The sequence below is a fragment of the Anolis carolinensis genome, chromosome 4 (genome assembly GCF_035594765.1).
Source record: "Anolis carolinensis isolate JA03-04 chromosome 4, rAnoCar3.1.pri, whole genome shotgun sequence".
Classification (NCBI taxonomy): Eukaryota; Metazoa; Chordata; class Lepidosauria; order Squamata; family Dactyloidae; genus Anolis; species Anolis carolinensis.
Window position 1 is genome coordinate 148,332,081 of NC_085844.1, and position 27,077 is coordinate 148,359,157.

General features: G+C 39.9%; 1 long non-coding RNA gene across 1 annotated transcript in view; it reads left to right on the forward strand.

Annotated features, from left to right (window-relative positions):
• The window catches only part of LOC103278649 (uncharacterized), a 145,527-nt gene that overhangs the window by 16,407 nt on the left and 102,043 nt on the right, over nt 1-27,077 (forward strand). The window contains exons 2-4 of the long non-coding RNA XR_010005315.1: nt 695-1,687; nt 7,305-7,370; nt 8,488-8,546. This is a non-coding gene — a long non-coding RNA (uncharacterized LOC103278649). The remainder of the gene's footprint in view (nt 1-694; nt 1,688-7,304; nt 7,371-8,487; nt 8,547-27,077) is intronic.

Here is a 27,077-nt window from a genome sequence, read left to right on the forward strand (position 1 = left end):
GGAGGCACTACTTAGTTAACACATATACAAATATGTAGGTAATATAGGAACAGGGCCAATTGTTCCTGCTTTAGAAATTTTGTTTTTTGCACAAAATACCACTTTCAAATTTTGTGCAACATAATTCTCCCCAACCAGGATTTCCTGACACTGAAGAAATGTATTTTAAACTATTTCCCAAATATTTGTATTTTCTTTTCTTTTTCTTCTTACTGTATAATTGAAAGAAACACATGAGGCGGATATGGAAAAGGAAGTGGTAACGTAAGTGGCTTAATGTTGGCAATGCAGAGACACTGTTACTCTAGAGTAGACTTTCTCAAACTGTGGTCTACCAGGTGTTGGGGTGCTTCTACACCATAGAGATAATGCAGTTTGACATCACTTTTAACTGTCATGACTGAATGCTATGGAATGATGGGAGTTGTAGTTTTACAAGGTCTTTAGCCTTTCCTGCCAAAGTGTGCTGGTATCTCAACAAACTACAACTCTCATGATTCTATAGCATAAGATTCAGCCATGAGAGTCAAAGTGGTGTCAAATGGCATTAATTCTACAGTGTAGCTGCACCCTGGATCTCAGCATCCAGAATATCTGATGATTGGCCAAGGCAACTGAGGCTTCTGGGAATCATTGTTCTAGAATTAACTTCAGAGATGGAAAAGAGTTACTTCTTAAACCTTTTGTTTTACAGTGACCATGCTGAGCAGGGGATTCAGGAAGCTGTGGTTCAAAAACAAACCTTGCCCAAGCTCCATCAATTTCTCTTCAAACACGGCACATCAGTGGTATTTTGAAGCATCGGCTGGTATGCGATATTGAGCACTTTTTAGCCAAATACATTTGGAGTTTTACAGATGGGAGCAAAGAATGGAGAGAGAACACTTTGTATGACGGAAAATGAAGAATTTATGGCCAACTTGCAAGGACAGCAAAGCTTAAGAGACAGAGGTATCAGAATGTATAGTGGCAGTGTTGCCAGAAGTGGACTGCTACTGTCAGATGGTGACAACAACAATGATAACAGTGTGAAAGAATGTGATATACTTTGGTTCAATACACATCAAACAAGCCAAAAGGGATCTTTCTCTACTGGTGTGGAGATGATCATTAATTTTTAATAGTGTTAATGTTTATTAGTGAAAGATGATTGACTTTAAGTGCCTGATGAATAATAAATAAATGATGTCGTTTTCTGGCATTTTGATTGCATTAGTATGGAAGGCCGGTGGGAGTATCTTTCATTCTTTAAGAGGGGTATTGCACCAGTTCCCAGAGGTCTGTGATGCTTGCTCGCAGCTTTCAGACTTCTCCAATTCTGGAGCAGACAGAAACTTTAAAGAGTGTGCCCCTATCCTCTGTTCTCTCTTTCTATTCCCCTCTCTTTTTGGGTATTCATTCTTTAGTCACAGAGGTTACTGTGAACTCCCAGGCTGACACAAGGAAGTTCATCCCAGCTGTTGTCACTAATCCAAAACTGCTGGAGAAGGCCTCAGATTCACTTGAAGGCCCTGTTGGATTTCATAAAACACCTGTGTCCATCAAAGAGAACACACAGGATCTCTGCATGAGCTCTCCTTGACTTTGTAATTTCATTGACTGACAGTTTAATATCTATTTATTTTCACATCTGACTCCAGTAGAGACAGGCTGGCATCCTAAATGTCAAGATATTATGCTGACAACTGTAAGTTTTTTCATTATTTAAAAGGAGAAAAGGTTCTTCGTAAGGAAAGTGTTATTTTCAAGCACAGCAGCTGGTATAAAGACCAAATTATAGTGCATATATAATTACCTCTGTAACCACTGATCGGTTAGGAGTGTATATTTTTATCAGAGTAAGTAGAGGTCTACGATTTGATTTACTTGCAAACACACTCTCTTTTCCACATTCTGGAAATGGAATGTGTAAATTACATTATTTAAATTGATGGAGTAGCTGTCATTTTCTAGCGGTTTCTGGAAGCAGTATTTCCTTTGCTAAAATTAAATGTTTTAAAAGGAAACCTTTTGTTTTGTCGCAAAATTGCTTATGCTGTAAATGGAAACAAGGGTTTTTGCTCCATCAAAATTGTGTAGCACTGAAATCGTCTAAGAAGAAGAGACGAAATGAGTAAAACATAAATATAAGCCCTAATCAAGGCCAATGCCATTGTCAACAAGAAAGAACATAACAACACTGAACACAGGCCTGGACCAAACAATGGTGATTGTGTACTAATGTTCCCCAGATGTTAGCTTTTTAAAACCAGGACTCGATTGCATTGCATTTGCTAATGTAACAACCATTCACCATATTCTGTATTGAGCAGAAAATAGTTAACATTTAATCTCACTTTTTCAATGGCTTATGATTACTATTGTAATAGGACCAATTCATCCAAACTTTTCAGATCAGACTTCTGCAAAGGAAAAATGTGTCTCATTGTAAGGTAGGGGAGAGTGATAATAGTTTGCATCTGGACTGATCTGTCACCAAAAATAGCTTTGCTACCTGAAGAACTGTTAAGTTAAAGGAAATCATTTGAAAATAAGGCTGAAATGTTCTTTATAACCTCCCCCACCTCAACACTCTTTGCATTTTGCTGTCAAGAAAATGTAATTCTTAGATAGAAAAGTATAGCATTATTGTCAAGATTTAACACCTGCGTGGGAGGAAGATATGCATTTGGCTTTTCACACATGAGCTTGGCAATTCAGTCATGTTGACATTTTTTGTTATTTACACATGAGTTGGAGACCTGAAATGTGGCTTGCATATAGTCCAAGACAATGTAATTATTTGAAAAATCTGAAAATAGGACAAGATCCTCCTCAAACACTCCAAGTTACAATCAGCACTACCACAAAAGTAAGGCCCCTTCCACCCCACATTTTCTGCTTTGAACTGGAATATATGGCAGTGTGGAGTCAGATAACCCAGTTCAAAGCAGAAATTGTGGGATTTTCTGCCTTGATATTCTGGGTTATATGGCTGTGTGGAGTGGCCCTTGGATTCATGATATTTGTTGGGATGTATTTACATGTAATACTATGGTGAATCTTTATGGACAACCTCATTCCCAGATCTTCCTTTCTTCTTTCCTTGTCATCCTCCTTAGAAGTAAAGAGATAAGAACCTTACATTTCCATGCTCAACCAACTAGGGGCACATCTACACTGACCATTTAATGCAGCTTCAAACTGGTATTGAAGAAGATTGTTTCACTGTGCAGATGATTCTATAGGAAATTTTGGATCCAGTTTGAGGTCTGGATGATAAATACACAAACCACATAGCACTGATGAACATTAGGGTTTTCATTCACACACTTTTGTGAGAGTTTGTTGTCTAGCTGTAGGTAGCAGTTTGAAACTAACTCAGTATAGATAGGAGCTAGATTTATGTATGGCAACCACGTCCTAATGAACTTAGGTTAGTGTTAACTACAGATTAGTATATCAAGTCAAATTTAAACCAAGGTAATAATGCTTGTTTCTCATCAAGGGTGGAAAACAACTCAGGAGTGGAGATTATATTGACCCCTCTAGGATGTTCTCACCCCATCCTGACCCCATCTTCACCTCCACACTGTCAATATGTTTCAAGATCTTTTCTTTACTCATAAGACCTACACATTTCTGGGGGCTGTGCAGAGCAATATTAGTATATTTGTGTGTGAATGTACTAACCAACCAACTCCTTTTTATCCATAGTGGTGATGCTTGTATCATTACCTCATTTTGTATGGTCACTGTGTTTTACTGTATGTTGTGTTTTAATTGCTTATTTTATTTGATTGTTGTATCATTGTTTTTTAGTTATTGATACTGGTTTTAATGTGTTATATTTTGTTTCTGTTCTGGGCTTGGCCCCATGTTAGCCACCCCAAGTTCCTTCGGGGAGATGGTGGCAGGATAGAAAAATAAAGTATTATTATATTATTACTGTATTTACACCTAGAAGTGTTTATTTAACAAGGAAGTGAATCACATCTCAACTCTTCATCAACTTCTTACTGAAATAATAATAATATTATAATAAAACTTTATTTATATATCTATCTCTCATAGAGGACTCAGGGCAGTTTCCAACAAGGCAAAACATCCAATTTCCAAAAGGAGACCATGCAACAAAGTCAAACATCATAAAACAAAACATACAATCCAGCTAAAAAAATAAAAAAAATTAAAATCCGGTTTCAGTCTGCGCCATCAGATGGATTAAAAATACCAATGGCCAGAGTTTCAGAATGGACATGAGCAATTATGAAGGGCTAAGCAACAGTTAGTGCGACAGAGTATCATAGGGCCATGGAAGTGGATAAAATGCAGAGCAAGGTCCTAGTTGACACTGGGGGGGGGGGGGGGGTTGAGACTAATCATGCTTGAAAATCTGCAGGAACCACCAGGTTTCCTGCCTTCCTTGGTCATAAAACTGCTTTGGGCCTGAAACAGCCAAAACAGGGAGAGACATTTTGAGTAATTTTTCCTGAAGAAGCAATTTTGGGAGAAAATGGGGTGGGGGGGGGGGTGGCCTTGAAGAGGAGCACCAAAATGAAACTGGGACATGTTGACCATGGGCCAAGCTCTCCATTGCTGCTTTAGAGGAAAGGTGGGCAACTTCTCTGGGGTAGGTTGATGAATTATAAGCAAATCATGACCAAAAGATGTATGCGAATGTGGGTAGGGCTTAGTAGAAATGTTTAATAGACAACACTGGCACAAGTATATATAAATTTGGTTGAAAATATATACAAATTGACAAATAAGTCAATTTTACTATGAACAAATATATGTTTATTTTATAATAACAATACAGTAGAGTCTCATTTATCCAACACTCGCTTATCCAATGTTCTGGATTATCCAACGCATTTTTGTTGTCAATGTTTTCAATACATTGTGATATTTTGGTGCTAAATTTGTAAATACAGTAAATTAATACATAGCATTACTGCGTATTGAACTACGTTTTCTGTCAAATTTGTTTTATAACATGATGTTTTGGTGCTTAATTTGTAAAATCATAACCTAATTTGATGTTTAATAGGCTTTTCCTTAATTCCTCCATATTATCCAACATATTCGCTTATCCAACACTCTGCCAGCCCGTTTATGTTGGATAAGTGAGACTCTACTGTAATTGGAATTATGAAATGAAATCCCCCAAATCCACATCTAATTGTAATTATGAACATTTGGCTACAATCCTGCCCTGGAATTGCATAGCTCAAATCTCCAAAGGTATGCTTGCACATTGATTGTCAAGAGTCAGACGCCAGTTAACATACAAAACAGAGTTTATTCCGAAGATAAGCCAGAAAATAACATAAACACAGGAAATATCCTTGAAACACTTCACTTTTCAGTGTTTCGAGAGTAGATTGGACAATAATAACTCAAAAACGAGTCACGCTAATTTCCCATGCTGGCATTCAATAAAAAACTAAATAACGCTTCAATTCAGCTTTGGAAAGCAAATAGAGTTAATTGCTGGAAAATAAACAAACTAGAAAAGTAATAAAGCTGCTTCCACGGTGCAGATAAGCCGAAAGCCTCAAAGGGATGATGAATAGCCGTCGTCAGAAGAATCCAAGGTCAGGTCAGGAGGCAGCAGAAATTCCGAAAGACAAACCAATAGTCAGAAGCCGGGAGTAGCCGTCAGTCAGAGGGAGTAGACAGAAGCCAGGTCAAATTCAATCCAAAGTCTGAAGAGGGTGCAGTCATCCAAAACAGGTCCATGATAAGACACAGCGAGAGCCAAGCTAGGTGATATCAGCAGATTCAAATCATAGTCCAAGGAAACACAGAGATCCCAATGGCGCCTCAGCAACACCTTGCCACACGCAAAGTGCAGTGGCCAAACATTCCCATTTTATTCCCCTTCCTCCTGGGTGACCAAACACTCACACCCAAACACCAGGTGTCCCAAATCTACTCAGAGTCTGAACTCCACACAGCTAGAGCTCGTGGATCTGGAGTACCTAGCAATTCGTCGGAGTCCCAATCATCCTGCCCACACTTAGCCCCATGAACACTTAAAGAACCATCCTCCCTTCTCCAAGCATCCCAATTGGGATCAGCTCCTGCAGAAACCCCAGGTTCAGAAGTATCCATAGGCCCCAAATCCCCAGACATCTCCGGTGGCTGTGCCCATTCAGTGCCCGCTTCCCCAGCCACCACCTGTTCCTCGGCATCCATCTCCCCATCTGAATCTTCCTCAGAAGATCCCCCATATAGCTCTCTAAGTCGCTTCCTGCGCAACTCCTTCAGTGAACCCTCATCACGAGGGTTTTTTCTTCCTCTTCGAATTCCATCACCATCAACCATAATCCCCGAAGGCGCAGTCACAACATTGATGGTGTTACTCAGTCCATGTGCTAAATGGCAATGCTGTGTGATTGAGTATGCATTTGGTTGACCAAATATGCATCTCATGTGCATGTCATTTGTATATGCATGCAAGATGACACCATATATGCAATTCTGAATCTATGGTGCACCTTTTCCCATTTAAGGGGCTTCAAAAACAGGGTGTGCTTTAAATTCAATGATGCCTTTGATTTACTGAGTTTTTTTAAAAAAATCTGACTTACCTCAAAGAGAGGACGAGCAGGAGGGCCCCCATCTCCATTGCTCTGATAGATTCCCACCACTGCACCACAAAGCTGCAGTTGAAACAAAAACAAGATACTGTGCATGCAGAACAAATGCTAAAAATATTGTAAGAATTTTTTTCCATAGTTGAGGCTTCAAAAATGGGGTACACCTTACATTCAATGGTACCTTAGATTTGGTGAAATACAGTAGTTACACAAATGCAATTATTCTAATTGACCTGAATCATTAAATTATATTTAATGGCCAGCAGCCCCATCAAACAATTGAGGTCTTTTCTGCTGGTGATCAGCATGCAGTAGGATGACATTTCCAACTCCCTCCTGCCATCGATCGACAATGTGATGAGTAGTAATGGTGGATCCTGCTTCTGATTGGCTGACTATTACTGTAGGTTTGGTGGGGCATTTATAATCATGACAATAGTGCCATAGTTGTTAACATGAATACTGAGCAGTTGCAAACATGTAGGTCTCGCTTATGCATTTGTAACTGCTCAATAGGATGCCAGCCACTGTATTAATTACAGTTCATTTAGGATTATAATTAATTCATTATGGAATATATTATAGTCATTGCATTTTTTAAAAAAAGCAACTTAGGAAAGCATGGACTTTAAATTAATTTACTATGGTATACTAGCAGAGACACTAGCAATGGCAGTAGAAGCAGCAAATTAAACTCTCCTTGTTCCATTTGACTAGGGAAGCTCTGGAAAGCCTTGAAATTTATTCAGAACTAAAATTTCTGCTTGACTGGCTATTGACAAGGTAAGTCAATTACATTATATGGTTTGCTTATGGACTGGTAATTGATACAAGACTTGAGTAAACCAATATCACTGTATTTAGTAGTTAGCCTTCGTTGTGTGCTGAAATTTTGGTTGTAAATCACATGACCAACCATGGATTATTTTTTAAAATATTATTTCCATTTGTAATATGGTGAATCACCAATATAGAGGTTGGGAGCTAAAAGCAACCATGGGATTTTCCACACTGCGACTCAATTGAAACAAATTATGTCAGAGGTCTGATTCATAATCCTGGTAATCATGAGTTAGCACACTTCGATCCAATGCCCTCTAGCACTGTCATAATTCACATGGAGGTTGGTGTCTCTACTTTGTCTGTCTATAGGGCAAGCAATTACTGCCATCTTTACATATACTCAGTTGTTTGTCATTCTTACCCCTTTCAAAGCATAAAACACATTTTATACATTTTGATCTAAATCCACACAACCAATCCAAGCCTTTTGTAATGGTGGCTCTATGTTGACTGGGAAACAGAACCCATATAGTTTCCAATGTGAGAAGGAATGTGTCACAACCTTTGATGTTGGGATACTTGGGACTAAAAAAATCATAAACTGGTCTATTATAAGCTATGCATTTTGATCATGTGAAAGATTTCATATATTTTTCAAAGCCTCGCCAGAACAATAATGTGTAGCAAGGCAAGATTTTTGAGGGTATCCTGAAATATCAGGACCACTGGACCACGGATCAACAAATCTGTGCAATTATGCAATTGAAGAGAGGTGCAATAATGAAGGTGCACATCTCAATATGTTTCTGTTATGTATGATCCCACAGCTTTATGCAATGAAGTCCTTTTTGCTATTGTACTAGCATTTGAACGCTCCACAAAAAGTATCGTCTCCCAACATATCACATGCTAGCTGCCTTGCTAGCAATTCTTGAAGTCTGAAATGAACCAGTACATTTAACCTCTTCATTAGAGACTGAGTACTGTACGGCATTCCCCCAACTGTCCTGATTTGGTAGTGACAGTCGTGATTAATCCTTTGTCACCCCACTTTTTAAGCTTTTTCCAAAAATGTCTGTTTCTCTCTCATCTGCACACTTTCTTGTTTCGTTCTCAGCTTGCTTTGATTGTTGAACACTGAATTCAAAGTGCAAAATCCAGATAACTCAAGGGGAGGTATGTATGTGAAGAGAGGAGGGTGTAGAATCTTGCATATGATGGTAGAAAGCATGCTTCACATTACCACTTATCTTACATTACTGCAATTTTATTACATTAACTAATACGCTGGGAAACTAGCTTATCTTAACTCTTCAGATGGTTTTGGACCCTTTTCAGGCACAAATATCGGTAATCGTCAGGAATGATGGGAATTGTAACCCAACAATATTTGGAGGGTTGGCTACACAGTGATCTGGCATGACTCTCTACAGGCTGGGAAGTTCAGTAACCCTTTCTAGGTTAAGCCTGGTCTAAAACCTTGTAAAATATCCTAGTTTAAGGGCCCAGACAGGTCCTATATCCCAAGATGATCCCAGGTTTTCTGCTTTAAACTGGATGATATGAGTCTGCACTGCCAGATAATCTGGGATAAACAGAAAACCTGGGATCAAATCCTGGGATATAGGGTCTGTCTGGAAGGGTCCTAAGAGGACATAGACTCAGGCCTTTATCTGCCCTAATTTGGCAGGGATAGTCACAACTTCTCTCATTTATTTGAAATGGGTTCTCCCCCCTACCCCCAGCAGCTTTTAAAATGTTCCCAGGTCATTCTACTACTTTGACTTTTTTCCCAACCTACTACAATTACTGTAAACTGACTCCAATGTGAAGAATCTGTTTGCATTCAATTAACTCACCAAGAAAGGATTGGGAGGAGGGGTGGACTCTTACTTTTTCTGTTGGCTCAGGCAAAAGCACATGGCTGTAACCTCTTGTTTTTCCTCATAAGAGATTTTTCCATCTATACCTAAAGTTAATGTTGCTTGGACACATATGTGTTATGTTCCATCTTTGAAATGTTGAAGGATGTGGTACAGCTGGGCAGAAAACATACAAACTAACACAGTGGTAAAAAGATTTGTGTCTCAGGTGAGGTATATAAGCATTTTATCTGTAATGTCTCACTTGCTACAAGCAAATCATTGTTCAGTGCTAAAGTTCTCCTGCAGTGGTGCAATGTTCTTTCAGCCTCTCTGCAATTCCTAGTGGACAGAGCCGATATCTGTGATCCTAAGGTTATTATACACTATTGCTCTTGTTGTTTTGTATTTGTTTTTAAAGAAAGATAACCATGGCCAAGGAGCCCTCAGAGGTGCAGCAAGTTAAGCCACTGAGCTGCTGAACTTGTGGGCCGAAAGGTTGGCAGTTCGAATCCGAGGAGCAAGGTGCTCCATGCAGTCATTCTGGCCACATGACCTTGGAGGTGTCTACGGACAACACTGGCTCTTCGGCTTAGAAATAGAGATGAACCCCAACCCCCAGAGTCAGAAATGATTAGACTTAATGTCAGGGGAAAACCTTTATCTTTACCTAACAATGGCCAACTTACAAGCAAACTAGTTACCCCTTGCCTGTTTATTCCACTGGAATTACACTAGCTCTTGATTGTTTCCTGTGAAACTATTTTAAAATTATCTAGAAACACATTGTAAATATTGATCCAAATTCAAAGGATACGTATCAATCCATTAAAATGTATGCAATTGTGTCAGTTTTCCCTTACTGTCACATGCTTCGGAATATTTCTGGTGTGACTCTCTTTTTAATTTTTATTTCAAAGATTAGAAATACAGAACTGTGCGCCATTTCTCTGCTCTTTATAGGAATCTAGCTCAGAATGTAAAATGTCAGGCTGAATGCCCCTTTGCTCACACACGGCAGGTTTAAATTGTGAACATGACGGATAGTTCAAACTCACCCAGAGCACAGTGAGAAAGTAATTACTCAGTCATTGAAAAAGGTCCTATTATCACTACCAGATAACCTGAATGTCCATCGAATATCTGGCTATTATTTTAAATGGTTTCCAAAAAGCATTTTCAGAATCTCAAATTTAAATCGCATGGAAGTAGTTCAATTTATCATTTCTTCCTCCCATTTTTAAAAGGAGGGGGCATCCCCGAGATTATTTTAAATGTCACTTTAGCATATATTTTAGCAACTGGATATGCAAAAGCATTGAATGAAACCTTCCTTTCATGGGGTATATGCTTTTTTGGTAAACGAAGAGGGGCAGTGCTATGCAAAGGTCAGTTAGCATGGTGGGTTGAGTTTTGTTATTAATACATCCAAGTCTAATACCTTTCCACAACATTACTCCACCAATTCCTATTAGAAAATCTGCAACAGCAAAATGCCTTTTTGTTATGACCACCACAGCCACTTTCTTCCCACAGTCTCCTTAATTCTATAGTCGTTCATTCTTTTCTGGCTTTTTCCTGCATGTAACAATTCCTCTGGCAAATGACACTAGATGAGCTTCACTCTGCTTCTGCCACAGTGCATCCGAAAGAGTCATACATTACACTTGCTGTCAGCGCTGTGAACTAGAAAGCACCTCTCATTTCTGCATTACATTCTACCTCCCACATATCACACACTAGCTGCCTTGCAAACAATTGTTGAACGGTTTTGAATTGCTAGGAAATGACAGTTGATTTCATTTTAGGGGTGGGGGTGAAGGGGAAATAATGATCATAAAAAAATACTTGCAAAGCAGAAAGTGCATTATGTAACTCAGCATTTAATTGAAAAGAAAGGCAATTTGCTACTTTGTCATCCACCCATCCATGATCCACTAGAAGCAATATTCCCCACACAGGAGAGGCAGAAGAAACAATATTCAAGGCTGACTGAGGGAACCGGAGAGATACAGAGCTGAAGTCTGCATCTCCAGCAGTGTGTCTTTCCTTTGGTAACTTTTCCCCATACCACAAAACACCGAATGTGTGCATCTGAAGTCTGCATCTCCAACAGTGGGTCTTTCCTTTGGTTACTCCATCCCATACCACAAAAACACCAAATGTCCTTACTTCCACTACTAGGAAGATACCTGTGGTCGTTGGTCTTTAACTCCCTAGCAGCTCTCATTAGCATAACATAATGCTAGAGGAATGCAGTTCCATTATATATCGCTAGTGAGAGCTGCTGGGGAGTTAAAAGTCCAAACAACTACAGGAAGACAATAATAAGATGCGGCCAACATCCAACTAGATGCACTTTAATAGCAGCCCAACTTACATGACAAAGTCCTGCCTAAATAACAGAGAGGGAGCAGATTTAGCTTGTGTTGCCAGGAAGTTTTACAACCTGGAAAGGTCTGCCAAGAATGCCTTTGTTTGCATCCTCTGACTATAATCAGGATGAAAGAAGGGCCTCCGAAAATTTTGAAAATTGATCAATCCCATGTAGGAGAATGCATGAGCTTGGCCCTGAGTTGTATAGTTCACATCTAGCCTTTTGAATTGTTCAGAAGCATGGTACAAAAGTGCTTCCACATTTGTGGGTCTAACTCTGCAGATTTGATTACTTGCGGATTTGATTTAAATGTTTTCTCTAGGAATCTTTAGGTCCTCCAGCATGATTCTATGGTCAACCCACCAGCGTTGGGCTGAAAACCTAGACATTCCTAGACAGGTGTTGAGTTTTTTTAAAAATAGCAGTTTCTTAATTTGCACTCTTTCACTTTTGTGAGGAACCTGTGCCCCAACCCCACTACAGTGGAACCTCGACTTAAGAGCATTCCCACTTAAGATAATTTTGAGTTAAGACCCATTGCTCAGCCCAAGTTTCTCTTTGACATAAGATCAGTGTTTTGAGTTAATTTCCAGGTCCAGAGGGAGCACTAGCATGATAATACAGGGTTTTGGGGCTTTAAGGGAGCAGCCTCTGTAGAATGTAGTTTTTACATTTTAACTGGCATGGCTATGGAATCATGGGAGTTGTAGTTATACAAGATCCTAAGCTGCCAAATAGTGCTGGTGCCTTACCAAACTACAAGGCACAGGATTCCAAAGCACTGAGCCATGGAGGGTATTAAATTACATAAATTCTGTAGTGTAGATGCATCTGCATGGAGAACCTTGATGCCTTTTGACTGTGTGAACCAACCCTCCCTGGAGGGCTCCCTAGAATTATTTGTGCAAGTTAGATTTTTCCATCTTTTTTTTTCGTGTCAGGAGCAACCTGAGTTGCTTCTGGTGTGAGAGAATTGGCCGTCTGCAAGGACGTTGCCCAGGGGACGCCGGATGTTTTGATGTTTTTACCATCCTTAGGGGGAGGCTTCTCTCATGTCCCCGCATGGAGCTGGAGCTGATAGAGGGAGCTCATCCATGCTCTCCCCAGGTGGGATTCGAACCTGGCAGGCTTCAGGTCAGCAACCCAACCTTCAAGTAACAAGGCTTTAATCCACTAGGCCACGGGGGCTCCTTTTTCCATCTTCTATAATATAGACAAGCAAGGGTGCATTTAAAAAATAAAATCGGAAGAAGAATCTGCTGCCATTCCAGCAATCCATCAAACAATCTAATATCTGAGCTATGAATTCCACCTGCTTAGATGGAAGTTCTAAACAAGTGAACCACCTACTTGTATATTCTAAGAAATGTTTGATTGGGAAAGAATGGCAAACTAAAAGCAGCTATTAAGGATTTATTTAGAAAGCCTGCCTGAAACTTCTAAAGGCAAGACAAGGTGTAATTCAGAAGATTTGTGTCTTTTGTTAGTGCTTTTCTTTTGAACATTTTTAATCCACAGTGCTTGCTACCTGGTGAATAAATGCTCCCTCCTCCCTTTTATAACCTAGTTTTGAGCTAAACTTTGTTGTAGCTAATCAAGCACAATCAACTTGAAAAGAATGTGTGTGTGTGTGTGTGTGTGTGTGTGTAAGAAGCTGTGAAAGAACTGTCCACACAGGTCCTCCAGCTAAACATTTGCAGACTTCTTTCATGTCATATACATGTGATGAATATTTCTATATTGGTTGCAATCTTTGCAAGTGGGAAATATCATTACTCCCCCCCGCATCCTGTCCCAGTTTTTCATTAATGCTGTAGGATGCATCATGAAAGTGCGACATTATATGGTGCTAGTTGGGAATGAACCTTGGTGATGTGGTGACCATATGTGCATGCTCAAGAGAAATTTTACAGATGCTTGGATAATATTCTAGGCAGGATACTGTTCAAGCTATCAAAATGCATCTTTCTGGATGAGGCAATTTTGCTATGAGGGACATAATGTTACCCTTTGTTTGTTTTACAGCTATTTCTACCTTGCTACATCATAAGCTCCAAATCATGCTCCCCAAAGCAGATGTGCAGTTCCAAATCATTGTTGCACATCGCATGTAATTAATAACTGCACAGAATTGGCTTAATAGTGTATCACATTTCCTGAAGCACAGATAACCATCCAAGCATAATGATGCAGCTCTGAATTGCTACTGCATATTCCATGTTGTGTTACTTTAAGTATGCATTGTGTGTGCGTGCCTTTGGTATTCTGTCAATGTATGGTGATCCCATGGATTTCATCGGATTTCTAAGGCAAGAAATTAGGTGGAAACTGGTTTCTTTAGGGTATTTATGTTTCTCTGTGTGCATTTGACATTAACATCCTAAAATTTGAGACTTGTGTTTAATACTCATAGGCAATTATTAATATGCCATCTTTGTATTGGAAGCACAAGACTGTAGTTATTTAGCCTGCTATCTTAAGGAGTGCTGGTGTCTCATCAAACCTGAACTCCCATGAATCCACAAGACTTAAGGCATTAAATTTAGAATGGTGTCAGACTACATTAATTGTGTAGTGTAGGTCTGCCCTTTCTCTGGCACTACTTGGTACTAGGCCAGGGGTCCCCAAACCTAGGCCCGGGGGCCGGATGCAGCCCTCCAAGGTCATTTACCTGGCCCCCGCCCTCAGTTTTATAATACAATATTTTTATATCAGTTTTAATAATATAATATATTGTATATACATATAATATTGATAATAATCTTATGTTATACAATATAATACTAATAGTAATGCCATATAATAATATTAATTATATGGTATATATTACATATTATATAATAGTATACTGGTATAGTTCAATATAGTAATATATAATGCTAATATTGTGTTATGCTAATAATATAATATATTGTATGTGCATACAGCTGCTCTGAGTCCCCTTCGGGGTGAGAAGGGTGGGATATAAATATAGTAAATAAATAATTAATTTTAGACTTAGGCTCGGCCAAAGTCTGACATGACTTGAAGGCACACAACAACAACAACAACAACAACAACAACAATCCTAATTAACTTGACTATCTCATTGGCCAGTAGCAGGCCCACACTTTCCATTGAAATCCTAATAGGTTTATGTTGGTTAAAATTGTTTTCATTTTTAAATATTGTATTCTTTCATTGTTATTGTTTCACTACAAATAAGGCATGTGCAGTATGCATAGGAATTTGTTTGTATTTTTTTTCAAATGATAATTCGGCCCCTCAACAGTCTGAAGGATTGTGGACCGGCCCTCTGCTTAAAAGGTTTGGGGACCCCTGTACTAGGCTTATAATATGCTCTAGTTTTTTTCAACCTTATATTTGCCATTCATTATATAGCTGTTTTATATGTTCTATTTTGAGAGAGAGAGGGGGGGGGGGGGGAGAGAGAGAGAGAGAGAGAGAGAGAATCCAGTCAATGGAACCTGAATCAGGGTCTGGATAGATAAACTGGAGAGGTTCCCTGTCCGCAGCTCAGATAATCCAAGAAAATAAAACAGGGCCATTCTTCCTGGGTTCTTCCTCACCCTTTTTATGAACTATGCACAAACACCACAATCTCCCTTACTTAGACGCCTCACAATAAAAAGGGCTCAACCATCAGTCAATGTCATAGAATCATAGAATCATAGAGTTGGAAGAGACCTCATGGGCCATCCAGTCCAACCCCTTGCCAAGAAGCAGGAAAATTGCGTTCAAAGCACCCCTGGCCGATGGCCAACCAGCCTCTGCTTAAAAGCCTCTAAAGAAGGAGCCTCCATTACACTCCAAGGCAGAGAGTTCCACCACTGAACAGCTCTCACAGTTAGGAAGTTCTTCCTAATGCTCTGGTGGATACTCCTTTCCTGTAGTTTAAAGCCATTGTTCCGCGTGCTAGTCTCCAGGGCAGGAGAAAACAAGCCTACTCCCTCCTCCCTATGACTTCCGCTCACATATTTATACATTATTTATTTATTTATTTATTTCCAGCATTTAGACCCTGCCTTTTTCACCTGAGGGGACTAAGGGCAGCTTACAACAACTGGCAAAATTTAATGCCTAACACATAGTTATAAATCAAAGCAGTACATACAATCGATTAATAAAAACTATTGAAATACATTATAAAACCTAAAAACTTACGTAATTAGATACATGGTTATTGTGTCTCCTCTCAGCCTTCTCTTCTGCAGGCTAAACATGCCCAATTATTTAAGCTGCTCCTCATAGGGCTTGTTCTCCAGACCCTTGATCATTTTAGTTTCCCTCCTCTGGACACATTCCAGCTTGTCAACATCTCCCTTCAAGTGCAGTGCCCAGAATTGGACACAATGTTATTCCATGTGTGATCTGACCAAGGCAGAATAGAGAGGCAGCATGACTTCCCTGGATCTAGACACTATACTTCTATTTATGCAGGCTAAAATCCCATTGGCTTTTTTTGCCGCTGCATCACATTGTTGGCTCATGTTTAACTTGTTGTCCCTGAGGACTCCAAGATCTTTTTCACACATACTGCTGTCGAGCCAGGCGTCCCCCATTTTATATATTTGCATTTCATTTCTTCTGCCTACCCTGTTTCCCTGAAAATAAGACATCCCCAAAAAATAAGACCTAGCAGAAGTTTTTTCTGAATTGCTAAATATAAGGCCTCCCCCAAAAGTAAGAGCTAGCAAAAGTTTTTGTTTGGAAGCATGCCCGGCGCCCGCCAAACAAAACACCAGAACTTGCAGGATCAGTAAATGTACATACCAGTTGTACTTGGAAATAATGGTAATAATATATTAAAATTTTATATTATTTATATTTATACAGTAGTAACAAGAAATTCTTGACAGGAGTCATAGTTTGTCTGGTTTGGTTATGTTGGTTTGTGATGACAACTACTGTACAGTATATAATAAATGTTCATTTTTTTTTGTTCAACAATAAATGTGAATTCTTCATGGAAAAATAAGACATCCCCTAAAAATAAGACCTAGCACATCTTTGGGAGCAAAAAAATAATGTAAGACACTGTCTTATTTTCGGGGAAACACGGTAAGTGGAGTATCTTGCATTTTTCCCAGTGTCAGAAAAGACCCATGCCAGGCAGTATTCTGAAATGCATCAAGCACCCTCACACCCTTTTGTCTGCATTGCTCAAACCCATCAAGGCATCTTGGCACCCATTGTCCCTAATCAGATACAATTGTGGGACCCTTATCCCCAGGGATAAACGCATCAAACACCTATTGTCCACATGACTCAATCTTTCCCAACCCTTCCACCCCCAAAGTAGACAGATACACCTGATGGCAAATGGCTTCCAGTTTAACCAATTAGAGTTTATTAAAATTTCTGCCAGACCTCTCTGCCAATCAACAACAGAAGTGAGCTGACATTTAAACCTTTAGCCAATTAGCAGCCTTTAACCAGTTGGACTGTGGCTCCTGAAACCACACCAATCATTATGATTTCTCATTAATTTTAATGCCTGTAAAAATATCTATAAAATTTCCATGCTGGTGACTGTGGGGCATGCCAGTTTTAGGGTCCCCTGGAATCCAAGTTGGCCATTGCTGAATAAAGATTTCTGTTCCAGCCTTTATCCTTGTGTGTCTTCATTGGAATTAATCCTAGCTTGGCACACTGTGCGAAACCTGGGATTTTGGACAATGGAAGGAAGGAAGGGAGAAAAGAGAGAGAGAACAACACCCCCCCCCCAAAAAAAGAAGAATTTACATTGACTTCCTACTTTCTGAGCCACCTGCCTAGCTTGTTTGCAAATTCAGAATTCTTTTGTTTTGCATAATGCATCTTTCTTTCAAGCTCACTCCGAGTTATCATTGACAGCTGTCTCTGTTAAAACCTTAATTTGATTAATTACAGCCATTTTCAAAGGAAACTACTTTAATTCCTCTCCCTTTCTTTTGATTTTCTCAAAAGGTAGCTGCATCTTTCTTGTCTCTTTTATAAAAAGTCCGTATTCCTTCTATAAAACACACTCCCATAAACACTTTACTCACGTCCCATGTGAGTAAAATAAAATAAAGTAATCCAACCTTTATACAGATAGTTCTCAAAAATTTTATGTTTCATTTTTGCATTTTCTTGCAACATTTTTCCTACCAGAAAATAATTTCATTCAGTCTCCAACTTGCAAAACCTCTCTTCCCCTGTAAAAAGCAATCACAGCTGCAACAAAGTAAACTACAAAGACCACATACAGGACTACCAAGAAACCAAAAAGAGGCAATATATTGCAAAATAACATACTATAATACTTTTTTTTTTTTAAAAAAAAAAGAGAAGAATAGCAAAAGAAATGAAAATATTACTTCTAAATATATTTTCTGCAGTTATAAAATCTGTTATAACCAACTCTTTCTATTAACCCAGATATTACATTTGATTTTTTAAAAATCATACTAATTTTCAAAACAAACTAGCATCAAATCACCTTCATGTTTTGTCAAAAGACAATCAGGGGTTTCCAATAAAAACATTATTAATGTGTTCTATTTAATCAAAATAGATAATTTATTCATTTCTGCTGATGCATTTTAATAGCCATTCTTAGTAGGCAATGCATCACTCTTCCATTTCTGATCATACAATAATTTCACAGCCATAGTCATATACTGAAAGATCGCTGGGGTGGGCAGATGGGGGGAAGGGATCTAAATAGGTGAATTCTGCTACCCTTATAAGTCCTTTACTAACTCCTCTCATCAGTTAGTCACTCACTTAGGAGCTTATCACATGGACAGGGCTAAAGCGGGGGACAGTGGGGGAAATCGTGGGGCCATAATGGGGCATCGGAGGAGGCCGTCAGTGCTTGTAGTTTCCCTTCTCACAACATTTCCCCATCTGTCACTGCTTCCTCTTCAGCTCCTCTACCTTTTGGGACTCTGTTCCAGCATCGCAGAGATATGGGGAGAAGACGTTTCTCAGCCTTAATATGATGAGGTCCTGTCTCATTCTCCTGGAGTGAGTGGGAAGAGGTTCGAACATGAGGTTCATACACCCTGCCTCAGGTGGTCACTCACTGAGTTGAGCAAGTGGGAGGAAGGGGATTGGATGGATCCCTCATCACTCACTCACTCACTCACTGGGATAGATGAGCAGAAGAAAAGGGAACTGGATTAAAGGATCATACTTACCCATCACTCATTCATTAATTGGGTTGATTGTGCAGCAGTAAGGGGGATCAGGGATAGGGAGAAGGAGGGTGGGTCGGTGGTTCATGGGTTGCTGGGATCAGTGGAGGGAGCAGGAAGGAGAAAAGGACAAGGGAGGAGCTGTTGAAGCCCCTAGAATCATAGAATAGTAGAGTTGGAAGAGACCTCATGGGCCATCTAGTCCAACCCCCTGCCAAGAAGCAGGAAATCGCTTTCAAAGCACCCCCGACAGATGGCCATCCAGCCTCTGCTTAAAAGCCTCCAAAGAAGGAGCCCCCACCACAGTCCGGGGCAGAGAGTTCCACTGCCAAACAGCTCTCACAGTCAGGAAGTTTTTCCTGATGTTCAGGTGGAATCTCCTTTCCTGTAGTTTGAAGCCATTGTTCCGTGTCCTGGTCTGTAGGGCAGCAGAAAACAAGCTTGCTCCCTCCTCCCTATGACTTTCCCTCACATATTTGTACATGGCTATCATGTCTCCTCTTAGCCTTCTCTTCTGCAGGCTAACCATGCCCAGTTCTTTAAGCCTCTCCTCATAGGGCTTGTTCTCCAGACCTTTGATCATTTTAGTTGCCCTCCTCTGGACGCATTCCAGCTTGTCAACATCTCCCTTCATCTGTGGTGCCCAAAATTGGACACAGTATTCCAGGTGTGGTCTGACCAAGGCAGAATAGAGGGGGAGCATGACTTCCCTGGATCTAGACGCTATACCCCTATTGATGCAGGCCAGAATCCCATTGGCTTTCTTAGCAGCCGCATCACATTGCTGGCTCATGTTTAACTTGTTGTCCACAAGGACTCCAAGGTCTTTTTCGCACACACTGCTGTCTAGCCAGGCATCCCCCATTCTGTATCCCCATATACTTGTGTCATTAACCCTCCAGTCTCCCACCTTTCATTGTGTTGTGTGTGTGTCTAGAGAATTAAAACCCCTTTATTCAGTTTAGGCCACAGTATTTAAAAGTCACTGCACTCATTCACTTCTTTAAACAGAAGGGAATTATACTCGTATGAGGGAGCCATCCAACGGGAGTGCAAGTGGGTAGTAAGACTGACAGGAAAACAAGAAAATCTATTGGTCGATAGGCTTATGAATGCCGGGAATAATGAATATAGTTAACCTTCTAATTTTCCAGATGTAATTTGATTATAGCTCCCATAATCCTTCATTGTTGGCTATTCTTGCTGAGGCTTGTGGGAATTCTAGTTCCAAACCACTCAAAGATCACAGCTGTCCATCCTCTGATTTACACAACTGTTTTTGATGAATGGTTATGATAGTATAAAATATTGTAAACTAAATATCAAATATTTGGAAAGGTCTCACCTTTGTTCCATGGGCTCTTCTGTATCTTGCTTTCCGGAGTGTGGTAGAGAAATAAAGTAAGTTTTTCTTACTATCAGCAAACATAGCAGGTTTCTAAATATCAGTTAATGTAGAGGTAGGAACTGTACGACTTTCCAGATTTTCATATAACAGATTTCTAATATAACTTCCAGTATTCCTCATCATTGTGCTGCCTAAGGCTGCTGAAACACAATTCTAATATTGGATTATCAGTTGTGTCCCAACATTAGTACAGCAAGGTGGCATTCTTAGACAGCTGATTTCAAATGTCATGAAATGGCGGAACATTGTTTGTTTCCAAAAACACATTATTGCTAGGAAGCAGGAGATTTTCTGCTTTAGACACCAATGTTGACTTGTGCAGGCTCCATACAGTGCTCTGCTTCAGGCAGCAAAATGCCTTGAGCGGCCTGCTCAGTGTAGGAAAGTAGAAGCTATTGCTCTGTTTGTGGGTGGTTTTTTTTTTAATAATCTAACTTGCTGCTCTTAAAACACTGCACTGAACAGACTGTAGTTTTGGTTCAGTGGGGAATGGATTCTTATGCCAAGGTTTTCATTCACCTTATGAGTTTTCCCATCCCTGCTTCACTTTTCAGATCTCTCAACATTTTGAGCAAATGAGATAGTGATAAGGAAACCACCCTGATCCTTATAGCAAAAATGAACGCACAGGCAACATCTTGATGTCCCTCTGCCTTCCTCTGAACTCAGCCTTGAAGCAGTTAACAACAGCGGTTATATTGTGCATTCCCGCCAATCAGCCAGATTCCTGAGTGTGTGCTAAATGTTACTGTAGTAAATCCTGCTGGCTGAAACATCTGCTCCTGGTACCCACAGCAGTGCTAATAACAGATTCTCTGACAGCTGCTGACAGGTGGGTGCTGTAGGTAGAGTTGAGAAGCATGGATGAGCAGCTTAGTTGTAAATATGGTTTTGCCCTAGTTGAGTTTTTTTTTAACCAATACTGCAGGCAAGAAGAGTCCAAGATTAATACTAGGAGGGCACAGATGAAATCTGCCTATTCACTAAAAGCAAATACTGTACTGAAGACAGAAAATGAATTTGCCTTTCTGGTAAATTGCTATATCCGTATCTCCTGTCTGCTTTCTTCATACCTTGACATTTCTCACTGGCTTCTTGTTTTGCCCTGGGTTCCATTGAATGTGAAAGTTTTAAAAGAAGGCTGACAGCTATGACTGCCTCTTCAAGTGTATGTGTGTGAGAGAGAAAGAGGAATTTCTTTTTGCCAATTTCATTACCTTAACTAAAACTTATCTCAGAAAATGATATAAAATGTTATTGTGACCACGGCTGGACCCTCTGATTGAAAGGCCTTTTTATTGCTAGCTTGCTCAGTTGAAGTGTGTCATTCTGGGACTTGTGAAACAAATTTGTGTCCCTGAAATATTTATCATATTGTAGTTAATGTTATGCCTGTGACTGAAAGCTTTACCTGGTGCTCCAGTTTGAGATCAAACCAAAAAATGACCAAAGATATCTGAAGCGGAAAAGAAAAGAAATCAATTCCAAGTAGTAGCTTTGCTGATACGATTCTTAATTTAAACTTTGATATTTTCATTTTATGATAATTAAAGAAGGGCAAAGCAAATTCTGAAGATTGGTAGAACCATGTTCAAACAAGGCTGAAGTCTGCATTCCTTTATGTCTCAGCTGCCCTTTTCAGTGATGGATGCATACATTCAAGAGTATTGGCTGCAAATATCAATTGCATTTTGAATCCCCCAAACAATGCAACCCTTTTTGGTATGAATGGGTGATGTCTTTAGCTGTGCTGCTGTAGGGATAGTGCTTCATGTTGTGCACCTCCTCCTGGCTCCATTATCCTTAAACTTTTTTTGGATGTGCCAGAATATTTTGTGAAAGAATGTAGGGATGTACTAAGAATAACCAAGTTCTTCAATCAATAATTACAATTACTATGACAACAATCTCTCAATTATTACAATTGCTAAATCCTCTTCAGTGTCTTCAAAAACCTTTAATAATTTCCTCTGCTTTAGCCTGTCCTGCATTAATTTAGAGCAGAGCTTTCCAGATATTTCATGACTGTGATATATATTTAAAACACGCATCATTTTGTAGCACAATAATTCAATTTTACTAGTAAACCGAAGGTTAAACCAAGTTGAGATATGGACACATAAATTGTAATAACAAAATGTACGAAGAGGACACAACATATCTTATGAAAATCTTTCATTTATATTAAAGATATGACTTTTAAGATAATCGCATATCTTACAAATAATACGTTGTTTGGACTATATCACAGCAATATTCCTTTATGGTAGTTTTGGCAATAGTATTTGGGACCTTGTTTTTGTGAGCAACCAAGTAACTTGACTTTTGAGCTTTCTTTGATATCTTCATTCTTTTTGCAAATGATGCCAACTGCTTCTTTATAGATTTTAAAAGCTCAGTAAAGTAGTCTAGTAGTTTTTCTAACAAATGACTGTTATTTTTGTTGTTTTTTTTAAAGGCAAAATGACACTTTAATTTGCTTGGTACCATACTTCCATTTGCAAGTATATCCCCACAAACTAAACACTGGGAATGGAGATTGTTTTCACAGCCAGAAAGTGTCAACCCAGTTTCATATAAATTTTATTGTATAAACAAGGCTTGGAATTTTTTCCTTTATACTTCTTACATACTAATAATAGTACTAATATGTACTAATATACTTTAGAGTAGGGACATCACACCGGCAACAAAGATCTGCATAGTTAAAGCAATGGTATTCCCCATAGTGACCTATGGATGTGAGACCTGGACCATAAGGAAGGCTGAGCAAAGGAAGATAGACGCTTGTGAACTGTGCCTTGGACCGCAAGAAGATCCATCCAGTCCATCCTCCAGGAAATAATGCCTGACTGCTCACTGGAGGGAAGGATATTAGAGGCCAAAATGAAATACTTTTGCCACATGATGAGAAGACAGGACAGCTTGGAGAAGATAATGATGCTGGGGAAAATGGAAGGAAAAAGTAAGAGGGGCCGACCAAGGGCAAGATGGATGGATGGTATCCTTGAACTGACTCGACCTTGAAGGAGCTGGGGGTGGCAATGGCCAACTGGGAGCTCTGGCGTGGGCTGGTCCATGAGTTTACAAAGAGTTGGAAGCAACTGAATGAATAAACACTAATATAGACTGTTCAGCAGTTGATTCTTGCAGAGTTCCTTCTATAGCTGCTACATTTTGTAAATCACAAAGTTTTTCACTAGCTTTTATTTTTCTTAATTAGAAACATTCATTTTCGGGGTGTGGTAATTCGACTACAATTTCATGAATAAATCATCAAATTATAAAGTTTTAACAGTAACAAACATGAGCACCAGCACTCTACTCCACAGGGATAAAGTGAGAGAACAATTCCATATTCTTGAACATGCCACTTCAGGTGTGGCTGCATCACCGGATATGATACATAATCAGCTTTTTCAACCTAATTACGCATACTGTGTAATACTTGCATGATTCCTCAACCATGGCGTGAATACAGAGATACGATGAAAAGGAAACATAGCAGTGCACTATACTGATCAGCACTTTTGCTGTATAAAAATGCATGCAAGTTGGTATTCCTTATTTCACATAGACTCAGAGGTTTCTCATTACATTCATGCAATAGACCTATACACTGCACCTGACGCACTAACATATTGCGACATACAGTTTGGAAAGCCCTTATTTAGAGAAAAGCCAGCAGACCTGATGGGATTCCGGCTGAAATCTTCAAAGCGGGTGGACCTGAGCTGATACAACAACTCCATCAGCTCATTGAAATGGTGTGGGTGACCGAGAAAATCCCAGAAGACTTCAAGGATGCCACCATCATCACCCTTTTCAAGAAAGGGGACAGAACAGACTGCGGGAACTATCGCGGTATCTCCCTTCTAACCTCCGCTGGGAAAATCCTCGCAAGAATCCTTGCAAACCGCCTTCTCCCTGTCTCAGAAGACACCCTCCCAGAATCCCAGAATGGCTTCCGCCCCTCCAGAGGAACAGTGGACATGATCTTCACTGCATGACAGCTCCAAGAAAAATGCAGGGAACAAAACCAACCTCTGTACATGGCATTCATTGACCTTGCAAAGGCATTCGACACAGTGAATCGCAGCGCTCTCTGGACCATCCTCCAAAAAATCGGGTGCCCTGACGTATTTGTGAACATCCTGCGGCTCCTCCATGATGACATGATGGCAACAGTCTTGGACAGCAACGGCTCCCAAAGTGACCCATTTAAGGTGGAATCAGGTGTCAAACAGGGATGTTTTATTGTCCCTACCTTATTTTCCATCTTCATCGCTATGATACTTCACCTTGTTGATGGGAAGCTTCCCACCGGTGTGGAAATCATCTATCGGACAGATGGCAAGCTATTTAACCTCAGCAGACTGAAAGCCAAAACCAAGGTCACCACAACATCTGTTATAGAACTTCAATATGCCAATGACAACGTAATCTGTGCGCATTCAGAAGAAAACCTACAAGCCACTCTAAACACATTCGCAGAAGCATACGAGAAGCTCAGCCTCTCACTGAACATCGAGAAAACCAAAGTGCTCTTCCAACAGGCACCAGCTAATCCCTCTGCAAAGCCAGGAATACAGCTTAACGGTGTAACATTAGAAAATGTTGACCATTTCTGCTACCTTGGCAGCCACCTCTCCACAAAAGTCAACATCAACACTGAAATACAACACTGCCTGAGCTCTGCGAGTGCAGCATTTTTCCGTATGAAGCAGAGAGTGTTTGATGACCGGGACATATGTAGAGATACCAAGGTGCTTGTCTATAAAGTCATTGTCCTCCCAACCCTGCTCTATGCCTGCGAAACGTGGACGGTCTACAGACATCACACCCAACTCCTGGAGCGTTTCCATCAGCGTTGCCTCAGGAAAATCCTGCAAATCTCTTGGGAAGACAGGCAGACAAATGTCAGCGTGCTTGAGGAAGCAAAGACCACCAGCATTGAAGCGATGCTCCTACACCATCAACTTCGCTGGACTGGCCACGTTGTCTGAATGCCCGATCACCGTCTCCCAAAGCAGCTACTCTACTCCGAACTCAAGAACGGGAAACGGAATGTTGGTGGGCAGGAAAAGAGATTTAAAGATGGGCTCAAAGCCAACCTTAAAAACTGTGGCATAGACACTGAGAACTGGGAAGCCCTAGCTCTTGAGCGCTGTAATTGGAGGTCAGCTGTGACCAGCAGTGCTGTGGAGTTCGAAGAGGCACGAATGGAGGGATTAAGGGAGAAACGTGCCAAGAGGAAGGCCCTTCAAGCCAACCCTGACCGAGACCACCTTCCACCTGGAAACCGATGTCCTCACTGCGGGAGAACATGCAGATCAAGAATAGGTCTCTTTAGCCATCTACGGATCCATCCCCAAGATAGCGAAGACGGAGGACTATCATCCTCGAACTATGAGGGATCGCCTAAGTAAGTAAGTAAGTAAAAGTAAGTAAGGATGATGATCCTTTCAGTTAAAATGTGTTTGTCTTACTATTTGTTCAACTGTTTAAAATACTGATGTATTATTTGCGGGATTTCAAAGACAAAGGTTTGCATCCATGCTCACTCAGCCATGAAAACCCACTGAGAGTGCATTTTCACTGTAGATTTAATGCAGTTTAACACCACAACCATTGCCATGGCTCAATTCTGTGGAATGCTGGTAGGTTAGTTTGGTGAAGCAGGCAATGTGAAAAACCTTAGAAAACTACAACTCCCAGTATTCCATAGCCATGGCAGTTAAAGTACTGTCAAACTACTTTAACTGCTCTGTGTGACCTTAGGCAAGGCACACTTTCCCTGCCCCAGAGGAGGACAATGGCAAATTCCCTCTTAGCAATATTTGCTAAGAAAATCCCATGATAGGGTTGCCATAACTCAGAAAAACACTATTTTCCCCCTTCCTATGTGGGAAGGGAGTATGGATGTGGTTGCAAAATGTAATAGACTTCGTTTTTTTTTAAGTCAGCATTGTGGAAAAAGTCAAGAGGGAATTGTCCATAGATAGGAATGAAGTCAAATACCATTCCCTATATCTCTAATCAAAATAGTGTGCAACGACTTGAAATTCCAAAGCAGGAAATATTCCTAGATAGCCCAAGTACGTTTTAGCAATCCTGCAATATGTATTCAAAAGCATCTAGTCATTTAAATATGATATTCAGTATAGCACCACGACTGGTTTATTTTCTGATACATCTTGCCAGTGTCTGTGGCAATGCTCCAGTGACTACTGAAATATAATAGCTGCCTTTTCTTCACTGTACACAATTTGACAGCATTTATTCTTTCCTTCAGTGAACATAATTACTTCACATATGGAACCTGTGATAGCCTACGGGCATCCGAGGGAAACCAGAATCATATAATCTGTCCCCTTTGTGAGCTTAATTTACATTTCCAAGTGTCATTTTAATACTGCCAGCAACATGTAGGATAAAAAATTACAGGTCAACCACGGCATGTCATGCAAACCTGTGCTTAAGTCAATAATATGGTATTATTACATTCCAGATTATTTTACAAGATGCATCTCACAGGAGCAATTTGACCTGTTTGTGATGGGAGAATCGGTATATATGTGTATACATTGGTTATTCATTTGGAAACAAATGTCACAGCTTTACGAACACTTTCAATATAATTAACTGGGTTAGCGTCTGTGCCCAATAGTGATATCACTGCCCTTGGATGCAGCTTCATTACATCTTTCAGAATCAGAGTGTTGTGATAGTAATGTATTTTAATCTATTAAGGTTTCCTTTTTGAAAAAAATGACCCTTTATTTCTGTGAATTTGTATTAGTGAAGCTTGTTCAGAAAAATGCTCTTAGTGAACAAAAACATTCCTCTTGGACCTGTACTCTTTCTAATAGTTACTACTATTCATTTTTTAAAAAA